Source organism: Ambystoma mexicanum, chromosome 2q (genome assembly GCF_040938575.1).
Source record: "Ambystoma mexicanum isolate Mex_15411 chromosome 2q, UKY_AmexF1_1, whole genome shotgun sequence".
Lineage (NCBI taxonomy): Eukaryota > Metazoa > Chordata > Amphibia > Caudata > Ambystomatidae > Ambystoma > Ambystoma mexicanum.
Window position 1 is genome coordinate 182,808,742 of NC_090924.1, and position 13,109 is coordinate 182,821,850.

Here is a 13,109-nt window from a genome sequence, read left to right on the forward strand (position 1 = left end):
CGATACATTGAAACGTGTGCATAGATCCAGCAAATCCTGCATCCCGAGAATGATCCTGCGCGAGCCTGCACGCACAGGTTTTCCTGCATGTTCTGTGTATTCATGGAATTGTTCCTGCAAAGTAAGCCTATATGCAAGCACCGGTCGGAACGCCCCGACACGACCCCACGCAAAGCAAAAACAGCCAGAAACAGCTACCATAGCTTGCTCTTCAGGCACAAACACATGCACCCTTGAAGCAGTGTGTGGGGTCCACTGCAACCAGGTCTGCACCTGAGGCTGTACGGGGTCCCCGTAGCTGTTACCGACACCCCAACTACATGAATACCATTTATTGTAATTTGGGTAAAACTCTGAAAATCTGTGTGCAAACTCCTGTTAACGGTTACTGCACCCCGCTACATTGCGTACGCACACCCCTAAGTTAGATCGGAACTCTAAATCTGATACCCAATCTTACCTCTGCATGGTGAATCCTATGCACAAGTGTCTATATGCCTGCCTTCGGGTGGTGGATAGAATGAGGGCTTTGCTTGGCAAATTACTAGCCGAGAGGTTTCCCGTCGGATCCAATAATACGTATTATTCTGCGCAATAGTGGGTATGTAATGGACTGCCTGCAGGCTGACCCTCGTAAGGCCGACATTTTCTCTTGTTCTTCCTCATTTTACAATGACCGCCCGCTTCCCTACCCTCTGCGTAAGCCATGCCCATGCTCTACGAGGTGTCTTGTGCAAGACACTCGTCCCCTTGCAGAGATGTGCCAAGAATGCACAAAGTCCCCTCAAAGTACAAAAAAGTGCTGCGCCGTCAATTCCATGAATCAACAAACGTGATTTTGCATGCAGTTTGGTGCACAAAGTCCATATTTGTTTTGCATACAATTCCATGAATCGGGCCCTTAGTTTTTTTTTCATTTATGGCCATTTGAATTTTAAATTGAATTTGTGGTCACCTATCAGCCAGTTTTGTTTAAACAATATATTTAGCCTCTTATAGCACTTTGCATTAAACTTGCACTGTTTGGTTTTATATGTCACTGTATATTTTAAATTGATTTTTTTGTCGCTCTGTCCCTGGGCATAAAACGTGCACTGTTGGCTGCCAATAGCCCTCCAAAATGTATGTTACATTTTTGGTTGCCAATATGCCTGTTACTTTTAAATTACAAATGTGTATGCCTATGGCTTTGTGCACTTTAAATTGAATTTTAGTCACTTATTATCCTGGGAATTTTTAGCTGCATCTTTGGTCACATATGGCCCATTGTATTTAACTTGCACTACTTTGTTGCCTAAGGGCCTGACTCATGGAAATGTGTGCAGAAATACTGCAACGGCCCGCACCGAGAAGGACACCGCGCGAGCTTGCACGCAGGATAAAAAATGTGTGCCCCGCGTATTGATGGAAATGTTTGCGCACACTAACCGTATTCGCAAAGCGCGGGCGGAAGCCCCCGACACGCTGACATGCAAGGCATAAGCAACCAGATCAGCTACCTTTGCGCACTCCATGCGCATGAATACACACCCCCTTCAAACAGTCATGGGGTCCAAGGCAAACACACCTGCATCTCGGGGACCCTGCGCAAGATCCCCGTAACTGCTCCTGGCACCCTGACAACCTGCGTCTAAACCCGGAAAATCTGTGTGAGAACCGCCGTAAAACACTCCTGCACTCTGCTACACTGTGTACGCGCACCCCTAAGTTACATCGCAACCCCAGTTAAGTACACGCAACCCGAAAACCGACATGCAAGCCCACCTCTGCGCTGTAAATCCAAGGCACAATTGTACGTATGTCTCCCTTCGGGTGGTAGATCGTATGAAGAACTTGCTTGGCCATTCCCAAGCTGAGAGGTTGCGCGATCAGATCCTTGAATATGTCTCCTGCCACGCAATTGTGGGCGTGCAGGGGACTGCCTGTAGGCCGTCTCTTGGAACGCCCATTTTTGAGCAAGTTCTTACCCCTTTTTGGTGTTCTGCCCCCTTGCCAGCCCTCTGCGCGCGTCATGCCCACTGTCTGCGTGGAGTCCCACACAAGTCCAGGAAATGTACAGTGCATTCGATTCCATGAAATGACAAACAGGGATTTGAACGCAGAAGTCACGCAAGAACCCTATTTTACACGCAAATTACTCCATGAATCAGGGCCTATGTCTCTTTGATCGAAAAATGTGCACATCTGGGTTGAATTTGGTCCTGTACATTTTTGTACCTATGGCCCTCTGTATTTAACTTGCTCTGCATGGTTGTCTGTGGCCCTGTGCATTTTAATTTGCATTTTTGTTTGTCTAGGTCCAGTCCACAAGTTCTTAACTTGCAATCTTTGCCGGTATATGGCCTGGGTATTTTTAATGGCCTATTTCAACATCTATTCCGCTGTACATTTTAAATTGCATTTTCTGCTTTTAGACCTGTGTATGTAACTTGCAATCTTTGGTCGTCCATGGTCCCAATAATTGTTATTTTAAACTGCTTTTTCTGATCACCTAGGAACTTGTGCATTTCAAAATGCACTGTTTTGTCGCCTAATTTGAAATTATAATGTGGGTTGCTTATGGCTCTGTGAAACTTGAATTGCATGTTTGGTCACTTTGGCACTGCTATTTTTAAATTACATGTTGTTTGGCTACTGATCTCTGTATTTCTTTTGTACTGTTTTTTTTTTCCCAGATGGCCCTGTAAATGTTGAAGTGTATCAGTGGTCGTCCACTGCCCTTTGTATTTAACTTGCTCTTTCTGGTCGCCTATGGCCCTGCCAATTTTAAGTTGAATTTTCGGTTGCCTATGCCCCTCTGATTTGTAAAAGGTGGGTTTGTCGCCTATGGCTCTGTGCATTTATCTTGCACTGGTATGTCTCCAATTTGTGCATTTCATGCATTCTTTCCTATACTGCATTGGTTCATCCATGGATCCTCACTACACTATACCCTCCTCATTGCCTCCTGCCTACTACGCTCTTGACAATTCTCCTCCTCACTATTTCTTTCTGTCTCTACTCTGCCCTCCTCCTACCCACTCTTCCTTCAAATACTCCTGTTCCTGTACCCCTATCTCCTCATTACCATGTGTTGCTCTCTACCAAATGCCACTCAGGCCACTCCTCTCTTTCCAATACGACCCACTTAAACCTCATCTACCCTACACTTCCCTCGTTACTCCCCCAATTACCTTCTCAAACTCTGCTCCTATTGACCTCAAGCTGGGTCTCTGGTTCGCCTATTTGATGGGCGGAACATGCATGCCCATCCACACGACTGCCACCCTGGCAACAGTTAACAATGTCTTTGCTTGTTTCTTTTTCACACTCCCATCATCCCTCAAAAAAGGTGTGCTGGTGGTGGTTTCATGATCAACATGGCCACCCCTTAGACAAACCCCCTCTGATTTCACTCCCTCCTCTCTTGAGTATATCTTAGACCAACTCCTCACCGATACCTCTCTTTCGATCCTCCACATTCCCTTCCCATTATAAAGCCTCAAGCTGTTCTTCTCTGAACTTGACTTTAACTTGCAATGCTTGTTGCTGCCCTGCCATTATAACAGATGAGCACAACATCTCCAGTATGATTATGACCCATCAGCTCCAACTTGATATCATTCTTTCAGACAACTCACAGGTTAACCTACATAACCTTACCACGTACACCCAATGCAACTCCCTCAAGCTCATATTAAATTCCAACTTTGTCCCTACACTTTCATTCGACAAACCAAACCAGCCGCTCAATCACTTCACTCGCCAATGCCATCTTGCATCAAAAATAGATGTAATCTTGACTCCCTGGCCCCCTACTTTTCCCTCCACTTGCTCAATCTATTGATCCCACATTTGTCAAATTCAGCTCTACAGTGTCCACCACCTTTAGTGATATCCACAAGGCCTGATCCTCACTCCCTCATGCCCACACCAATAATAATGGCTCTCCCCAGGCATCCAGCTGCTGAGCACAGCCATGCATTGCTGCTTATGCTGTTGGCACAAAAACTGATCCCCTACTCTCCTTATTACCTACAAAATGCCTCTGCCGCCCCTGACCACAGCTCTCAAAGTAGTGAAATCCTCCTGTTTCACCAAACGTTCGTCCTCTCTCCACTTGCAACAACACAATCTAGCCGTGATCTTCCAGGCCATGCCATTCCTTCTACTAGGAATAGGTCAATGTCCTTCTCTATTTCCATGATTGACTTTGCCTTTTCTAAATCATCAAACTATGTCAAACCCTGTCCACACATCTGTATCTCCATCACAGCTCCTCCTAACATCTGCTATTCCTCTCACTTCTCCTCCATCTCCCTGCTGAACCTCTACCCATCCATCACTCTGCCAATCCACGCAGATGCATAACCAACTGACCTATAACCATACATCTTTTTTTTATTTTTTTATGTTTTATTTTTTTAGTGCATACAGTTACTACAAACCTTTTGCAGAGTTGATTAATTGCAAAATAGATTTCAAACAACACTCCAGCAATATAAAAATGTAAAAATACTCATATAAACTAAACGTTTACTACTGACTTCAGTTAAGTCAAAATCAGCAAATGCAATTATGACATTTGAAAAAAAGGAAGAAGAAGAAATGGCACGCACAGATTCTTTTCACACATGGTATGCCGCTGCGGAATAAACATTGGCTTCAAAATTGTTCACCTTCAATAGATCTAATATCGGAGAAAAGCCCACCGTAGCTTCTAATGTAACCATTTTTGAGAAGGGTGCATGAAGTAAGTAAATGTTGGGCAGTTAAAAGCCCCATTCCCCAGATACAGCAATTTGGTCCAACGGCCAGTATGTTCTCTGGAAGGAAGAATGTTAAAACGCAATGTATGTGAGAAATCTGCGAATATTATACAAACATATTAGAGTCAAATAATTTGGTAAGTGATTACGGCAGTATAACTGCCATATACATACAATCAAAATCACTAGCTTTCTTCCTTAAGATATTACATAAATTAGGCATTAAAATAAATTAATGAAGATCTACTTCAATATACTTAAAATAATTGATAGCAATTGCTCTCAGCTGTGCTAAAATTGCTTAGTGTCAGTCTGTCAGTAAAATCTTGCAGGATAACTAAAAAGATTATTCTCACTCGGAGGGGACATATACATATCCAGAAAGAGTTTGCATCATTGGTGAAGCCATAAGGAGTGGATAGAGGGGACACCAAGCTCACAACGTGATGCCTCCACCAGCACCGAATAGGGCACACAGAGGATGGACCGGAAAATGTTTCCCTCAAATATTTCTACCCACCTTAACATATGCTCATGAAGGACCGTCGATAAATGGAGACTAGTCCCTCAATATTATATCTGCCTTTCTTATTGATAAAATGTTTTAATAGCAACCATTTCTTCCATATTTTGGACTTCACAAAATCACCATAAAAATTCAGTGTCACTTTACTAGTAATTGGGGCACCCAAGTAGATGTAGATATCAACAATTTTGAGAGAGGAGCCATTAAGAGCCAAACAAATTTCTTCTTTTTGGAATTCTTCCCAACTACCATAATGTTGGTTTTTGAGCTATTGATTTTAATTGAGTTTACCTTAGCATAAACTGTTAATGAGTCCAATGACCGCTGCAATCCTATGATGGTTTTATAAAGCAGAGTGGTATCATCTGCATACCTTAATCAAGAAACCGGGACTCAATAAATGTGGGGTGGGAAGTTGTGTGTAGATTCAATAGTCAAGCCCATATCACAATCATATAAGTTATAAGGTCATAAAGTTATAAGTTAGAAAGCAAGAATGCATGCTTGTAAGTTCACCAAACTGATTCACTCACATCACTACTGATGTGTTAGAATAATACAGAGAGATAGAAAATACAGCAGAGTGGGATCAATTCCCCATTTACCCAGTTTGTACCAGAGTAAAGGGTGGGACACAGTATCAAAGGCTTTGGTGAAATCCACAAAACAAATGTATAGGTTGCCTGTAGTAGCACTAGAATACAGTGATATAATAGTATTTAGTGCACTTAGATTGTGTAACCCAGTTTGGAACGGGAAAAGTAAATTACATAAAAGGACTGACTTGGAGAGTTTCTTTGAGAGGATAGTTGAGAAAATCTTCAAACTATATCTAGCATAGCTAGTAATCTATAGTCAAATTGATTAGACTGATCCCCCTTCTTAAAGATAGGTATAAGTGTCAATTTCCTCCAGCTCTCAGGAATCCACCATGATTTTAATATGCTTGCAAACAATCTCTCCAGTACAAAGGACCAAAAGGGATTAATATTCTTGTATACAATGTTTGACAGCATATCCGGGCCAGGTGCATGAGAGCCATTCAGTGATTTAATTATTATTTCAATATCTTCCACTTCGAAACCAGCTATGAAATCAGCAGTACGAATGTAGGAAATAGGTTTCTCTATAATCTTAGGACTATAGAAATAGCTGCACATCATCTACATGTATGGATGGGATCAGGTTCTAATTCACGTTGGCCATTGAAGAATGTCCTAACCATGGCCCAGAACTTTCTGTAATCATTACTCTGAAGAAGTCTGAATATGAGCTTCCAATCACCACAACTAATAGAGGATTTATAATTTTGCAGCCAGTTTTCATACTTTGACGAGAAGTGGGCTAGTAAGATCTTTTTCTCTTTTGTGGTATATATATATAAGTTCTTTCGATAGCAGTATTTTGCTTGTGATAGTCTTTTTTGGCATGGTGAATGACAACATCAAAGTTGCTGGTATGGTCTGGACACAAGGAGTACATTTGATGGCCTAGATTCAATCAACTAGTCAGCATGGGAATAGCTTTTAAGACATCCCAATTCTGTCCATGGAGCCATTCAGCAAAGGCAGTTTCATTGAGATGTACACAATTGCATACTCTAGCCCAGTTTCTTTCCCTCAAAACAATACAATTTCCCTGTAGGTTAGTGGTAGCACATGCATTAATATAGCTCGGTATTCTGGAAATAACCGGCCTCATAGACCAGCTTCGGAAGGCATGGACACTGATTGAATTAAATATTATATTAAAATTAGTACAACTGTCCTAGGTAATTCTATCAACCTGGATATAATAAATACATGAATAACTAGCCCGATTAGTCCAAGTCGGTTTGGGAATAGCATTGTTGTTGATTTTTTAAAAATATTTAAATAAAATAAGTCAAATGTTTCAAACAGCTGATTCCAATTTGGTCCTGCGGTAAATGTAGTTGTTAACTTTCCCTTGCCAAACTCCATGACAGTTTCATCCAATACAGCAGGCTAGAAGGATATCAATTTTGGAGAAAATCCTCCAATACCAATTTTGCCATTGTGGCACAATTAATTCAATTTCTCAAGAATGGACTCAATATTACTTATAATTTCGATCCTATTTGTTCCACCAGGTAGGTTGTAAATGTTAATAATTAAAGTCTTTGTAATTCCTTCCAAGAGAGTTGCTGCCATAACAAAAGGAGAGTGATGTTTGCATTAAATGGTAATAGCGAGTATTTAACCTGAGCTCCAACAGTCAACACCCCACGAGGCCAGCCTCTCTCTCCTTTAATTGCATGATGATAAAGTAACCATGTCCTTCAATTTTAAAAGCCTCAATGGTCCAGGTTTCTTGTAGCATAACAATATTATTCTGCTCAACATGTTGAATCCCCAATGAATGTGAGAGGAATTATCTAAAACTTCATGTATTCCAACAGACAGACTTGACATTAAGCAGAGGTCAGTTTTCATTATTAACTGGTGGGCCATTCCCGCACCCACATTTATTAGCGGCAGCCACATGATCACAATTAGTGTCAATGCCCCCCTAATTTATATCCAGATACAGTTAATGGACCAAGATTATCTAACACGAGATATGGTCGCAGTTGCCTGTAGTGGTTTCCAATCTTGGGTGTAATGAGACGAAGGCCCAAAGACTTCAAATTATCCACACAAATACATATCAACTCCGCCACAGCTTTGGAGGCGTATTCAATGAGTACTACATTTTCTACTGAGTCCCATTTGGGAAGTTCAATTAGTTGCAGATCTCCGCTGCAAATAGATGACAGACGCAGCAATGATTTCCACATGGATAAAAGAGTAGAGCGGTTAAAGAAAGGGCTATTACGACTAGGAGACATTTCTTCCAATTTTAGCAATTTGTCTGCCCAGGATTGCATAGTATAACATTTCTGTCTGGATCCAGCACTCATATCTTTGTGAGGAGGGAAAGGAGGATGACGAGCAGAAGTGTTGTACAGTAAACCATTATGGGTCCAATATGTTGTTAATGAGGGCCCCAAGTGGTTAGTCTGCGCAGGGATCCTTGAATTAGAGAAGGTACAACTCAACACAGGTTCAGCTCAAACTGGCATGTCTAGAGGACATGAGCATATGCCCATCGGGTCTTTCAGTGTAACTTTCCTTATAGTGCCATCCCCCTGATTTATTTGCACAACAGTATAGTCCAAGGAGGGTGAGGATACCTTTTGAACAGTAAGATTTGAAGTAGGCACAGGGGTTAGGTTGTTTGATAAGGCCACTCATTTGAGTCTTGCACCCCCACTAATATTGATTGTATGTGTATACTTTCTTTTGGTATGCTCAATCTGAGGGCTGTCAATCATAGATAGCTCATTGCATAGGACCTCAATGGCATCCTCTTCTCTAGCTGCAGCAATATTCAAAGAGTCTTCCATGTCCTTATTGTTTTCCACCGCATCCTCCACTGAGGTACAGATAGATTTGACACTCACAGGTAGATCTTTAGATACATTTGAGTGGGTATTAGTCTTCTCTTCTGTAACTTGATGATAATTTTGAAGTATACTAGGCAATAAAATGGTGTTAAACATATGTATTAATGTCTCATTTTGTTCACGTTGCCCTGCCGCAATACCAGAGGATAAGGTCAACAATGCCTCAATACTCGCAAAAATGAGGTCAGCCGACGATTGAGTCAGAAATGAATCACTCCGAATAGTATTGGCCGCAGGTGGCTCCAGCGAGGCAAAAACAAACCCAAGGAATTCCCTTTTAAGTTAGTACAGATGTTAAGTAGTCAACCATTATTATCCATAGAAGTAAAACTATACAGAAAGCTGTTGTTCAGTTTGCAAACTGGAGTCTTTGCAGTTGCTTGTATAGTACCAATTAACGGTTGTCCAATCAAGGGAGCCAATGCGAGAACATTGTTTGTTTTTGGAACAAGATCCCAAAAACCAGTGATTATTTTCTGTACGGTGGGAGTCATTTCACTTTTTTCCATTTTGACTTTCTTTACATGAGGCATGCGATTGGTCCTATCTCATAGTTTTGCGAGGCTCCGCATGCATTTTCCACTAATACTCTTTAAATTACGATGCTTATGTTTATTTCGTGATGTCATACTTTGACAGTGGCTTTCTGCACAAACTTGAATGTTACTATCGGTTTTCCACAGGCACAAAACAAAGAAATGCTGCTGCTTTTCCTAAGCAAAAATGTCCGGACCAAGAATAAATGGAGGGGGGAGGGGGGTATCGTTAACAGCAAACCCACAGGTCCCAGAAGGCAAACTCTGTGGTATGATGTGGAATCCACCAGCTCAGTTCCACTGAGCACCAGGGTACATTGGATTATTGCAGTGTAAGTTGCAGTCAGTTGGGGGACAGCAAACAACTCGTGGGTAATAACATACCCTGTTGCGCACTCGAGAGTTTAGTCCGAGGAAACAGTTACTGATAGAGTCGCCGGACGTCCGTCATGCCGGAGACTGCTGGGACTGTCCTCGCCTGTGTACAGCTCCGTCAGAATAGAAAACAAGAGCCAAATTCCGAAGCAGATACAGCAAGTTAGCAAGGTAAGCACAGGGTTAAATAATGTGTGTTATTGAGGGGCTCATGGGACTTACTTCCGTTGTTTCCTTCCTTGTGCAGCAGGTTAGGCAACCTGGACTCTCGTAGTACTCCAACAGCACACACTGTTATATTTCTTTAGTACGGGCTGTAGTACTACTCCTCAGTCCCTGGCTCTAGCTGGTGACACAGAATCCTAGAGGCGTGTTGTAGTTTGGTGTCACCTCCCTTCGCACCCAAACACCAGAACACTCAGCCACACTCTGCCGTGGCTACGCCGGGTAATGGGTTTTTCAAGAGCTCCGCCTCTTGCAGCAAGTAACAACAGACTCTGGTCTGCAGCGTTGTAGCGTTCCCCACTGAAATACTCAGGCAGACTCAGCCTACTCTGCCGTGACTCTGCCAGGTGATGGGTTTTTCAAGAGCTCTGCCTCTAGCAAAAAGTAACAACAGACTCCGGTCTGCAGCAGTACAGCGTTCACCACCAAAACACTCAGCCACACTCTACGTGGCTCCGCTAGGTAATGGGTTTTTCAATAGCTACGCCTCTAGCAGCAAATAACAACAGACTCTGGCCTGCAGCATTACATCGTTCACCACCAAAACACTCACCACACTCTGCTGTGGGTCCGCCAGGCAATGGGTTTTTCAAGATCTCTACCTCTAGCAGCAATTAACAACAGACTCCGGGCTGCAGCGTTACAGCGTTCACCACCACAACACTCAGCCACACTCCACCGTGACTCAGCCAGGTAATGGGTTTTTCAAGAGCTCAGACTTCGGTCTGCTTCGTTACAGCGTTCACCACCAAAACACTCAGCCACAATCTGCCGTGGCTCTGCCAGTTAATGGGTTTTTCAAGAGCTCCGTCTTCTAGCAGCATGAAATAACAGACTCCGGTCTTCAGCATTACAGCGTTCACCACGAAAACACTCAGCCACCATACATCAATCGATGTCTATGTGCTGCTTCATACACACCTCTTCAAAGACAGCAGCCAGCTGTATCCCATTTTCCAACGAAATCCCCACCCAGCCATCTCCCTTTTCTTTAGCCCTAACCTTCTCACCCATCACCATGGCTCGCAACCTTGGGATTCTCTTTGAGAGCAAACTGAAATGCTTGCAGTTCATCGCAAGCACTGCCACCAAAGACAGACTCAAATTCCTAAGCATTAGAAAAATCTGCCCACACCTCACACACTGCTCAAATAAACCCTTATTTCTACACGTGTGCTCAGCAAACTGCTCTACTGCTCAAGCCTACTTCCTACTCTATACCCCTTACACGTTTTGCTGCCCATAACAATGTAGTTAACATTGCAATATGCATACTCTTCAATCTGCCAATACCATGCTAGAGGGCTCCATGAAGCATCTCTCTCTAAATCCATGCATGGTCTTGCCTCAGCTAGCTCTGTGACAGCATCTGACTGTACTCACCATCACAAACTCCTCCTCGCTTTTCTACAACCTATTTATTTATTTATTCACATTTGTAGAGTGCACAACAGCCCTTAGGCAACGTAGCGCTTGTTACACGAGAAGAGTTTTGCTTAGTTACATATCATCTCTACCTTCTGCACCACCTCAAAACTTGGTTTCTTTTCCTCAATTTGCCCCACTGCAATGGAATACTCTCTCTCTAGCTATTAAAGCCACACTTGTAGAGCAACTCGTCAAAACAATGCTCAGACTTCTTCTGGAGTAATAGGGGGGTCAGTGAAGCCGACTCCCCGCCTTCCTATTCAAAATAACTACCCAGGCCACCTATCTGCCATTAACCCCTGCAGTTCACTCTGTGTAAACTGTATATATGTAACTGCTAACCGCATCCTCTCAATGTTAAATATATTTTCTGTTATGTCCTGGCCACCTTATGCTTGACATATGTTCCCACCCTTGCAAAAGGACTTCGTTTCACAACTTATAATAAATGAGTGGATTTTGAAACACACTTTCTTTTAAATGCCCTTTAGCTCGAGGTGAACCTTTGGTTCTTACTTTCGAAAATTAAAGTTGGCCGTGACTTTGCATAACACAGACAGACAGGACGCAGCATATCGTCGCCTAGGTTTGGTTTCCTGGGAATCAGTTTTCCTGCTGGTGTTTGCAAAAAATATAGATATGTATATGTTGCTCCTAAGTGTCATGCTATCCAAAATGCATCAAAAACATATGTGTGATAGCTGGTTCCAGCTGCCTGTGTTTTTCTAATGGAATGCAAGATGACAGACCTGCCCTACAGCTGGTGGTTTTAGACACTATTGGTGAAATTAATACACCCACTCCACCGCACACGTTGCAGTGAATGATTTCCTGTGCTTAAATAATGGCATAAAACACACTGAAAAGCGGCAGTGGTTTCATTAAATGCCCTCCTAGAAAGTTAATTAGTCTATAATGTACGGTGACATATGTGATTCTTTATCATTAGCTTCCAATGTCTTAATTAGAAGCAATGTTTCAATTCTAAAATGTTTCTTCCAGTTCTTTTAATAGAGGGGGTGTTCTACTTGCCCCACAATAGTCACCTTTGGACGTCCGCTTCCTACCCCCCTGCCATTTACACCAATCCCAAGGATTAGCATGCTTTTTGCCTATATTGATTTTTGAAACCAAATTGCATTTTCGTTTTTAAGGAATTATTTCTCAATTCTGTATTTTTCCACATTATTCTGATTGTTTTTTACGTCTTTCTTTCTTTCTTTCTTTCTTTCCTTTCTTTCTTTCTTTCTTTCTTTCTTTCTTTCTTTCTTTCTTTCTTTCTTTCTTTCTTTCTTTCTTTCTTTCTCTTTAAAAAATGAATATGGACCGCTTCACGAATTGGCGTGTCATCCTTGCGCAGGGGCCATGCTAATCTTCTCTGTATCGTTCCAATGTTAGTATATGTGCTGCTGAAGCGAGCACCATTATTCTGATTGTTGACAATGGCCCTAATTACGACCCAGGCGGTAAGTTACCGCCTGGGTCGTACCCTTACCACCATGGCCTAAACTACGTTTAGGCCATGGTGGTTGGCGGATTTACCGCCCCATTCCAAGGTGAGTGGGGCGGTAAATCCCCATTTCCCATTTTACCCTTCCCCATTCCCATTTTCGCCCCATAGGGCATAATGGGAATGGGGAAAGGCGATAATTATGGCACTGTAAATTACGGTGCCGTAATTATCGCCAAGGTCCCTTTGCGGCATGGATTTTAACGGCTGCAAAAAAGCAGCCGTTAAGAGCCATCCCGCAAAGGGAACCTTGTAATCAGGCGTTAAGGGTCGGCGCCGTTTACGGCGCCGTAAA

At 42.7% G+C, this 13,109-nt stretch overlaps 1 non-coding gene across 1 annotated transcript; it reads right to left on the bottom strand.

Moving 5' to 3' along the window:
- Nucleotides 1-12,619: 12,619 nt before the first annotated feature.
- LOC138570471 (U6 spliceosomal RNA) lies at nucleotides 12,620-12,726 on the bottom strand. Its single transcript, XR_011303519.1, has one exon. It is a non-coding gene; the product is annotated as a U6 spliceosomal RNA (small nuclear RNA).
- Between the last annotated feature and the right edge of the window lie 383 nt (nucleotides 12,727-13,109).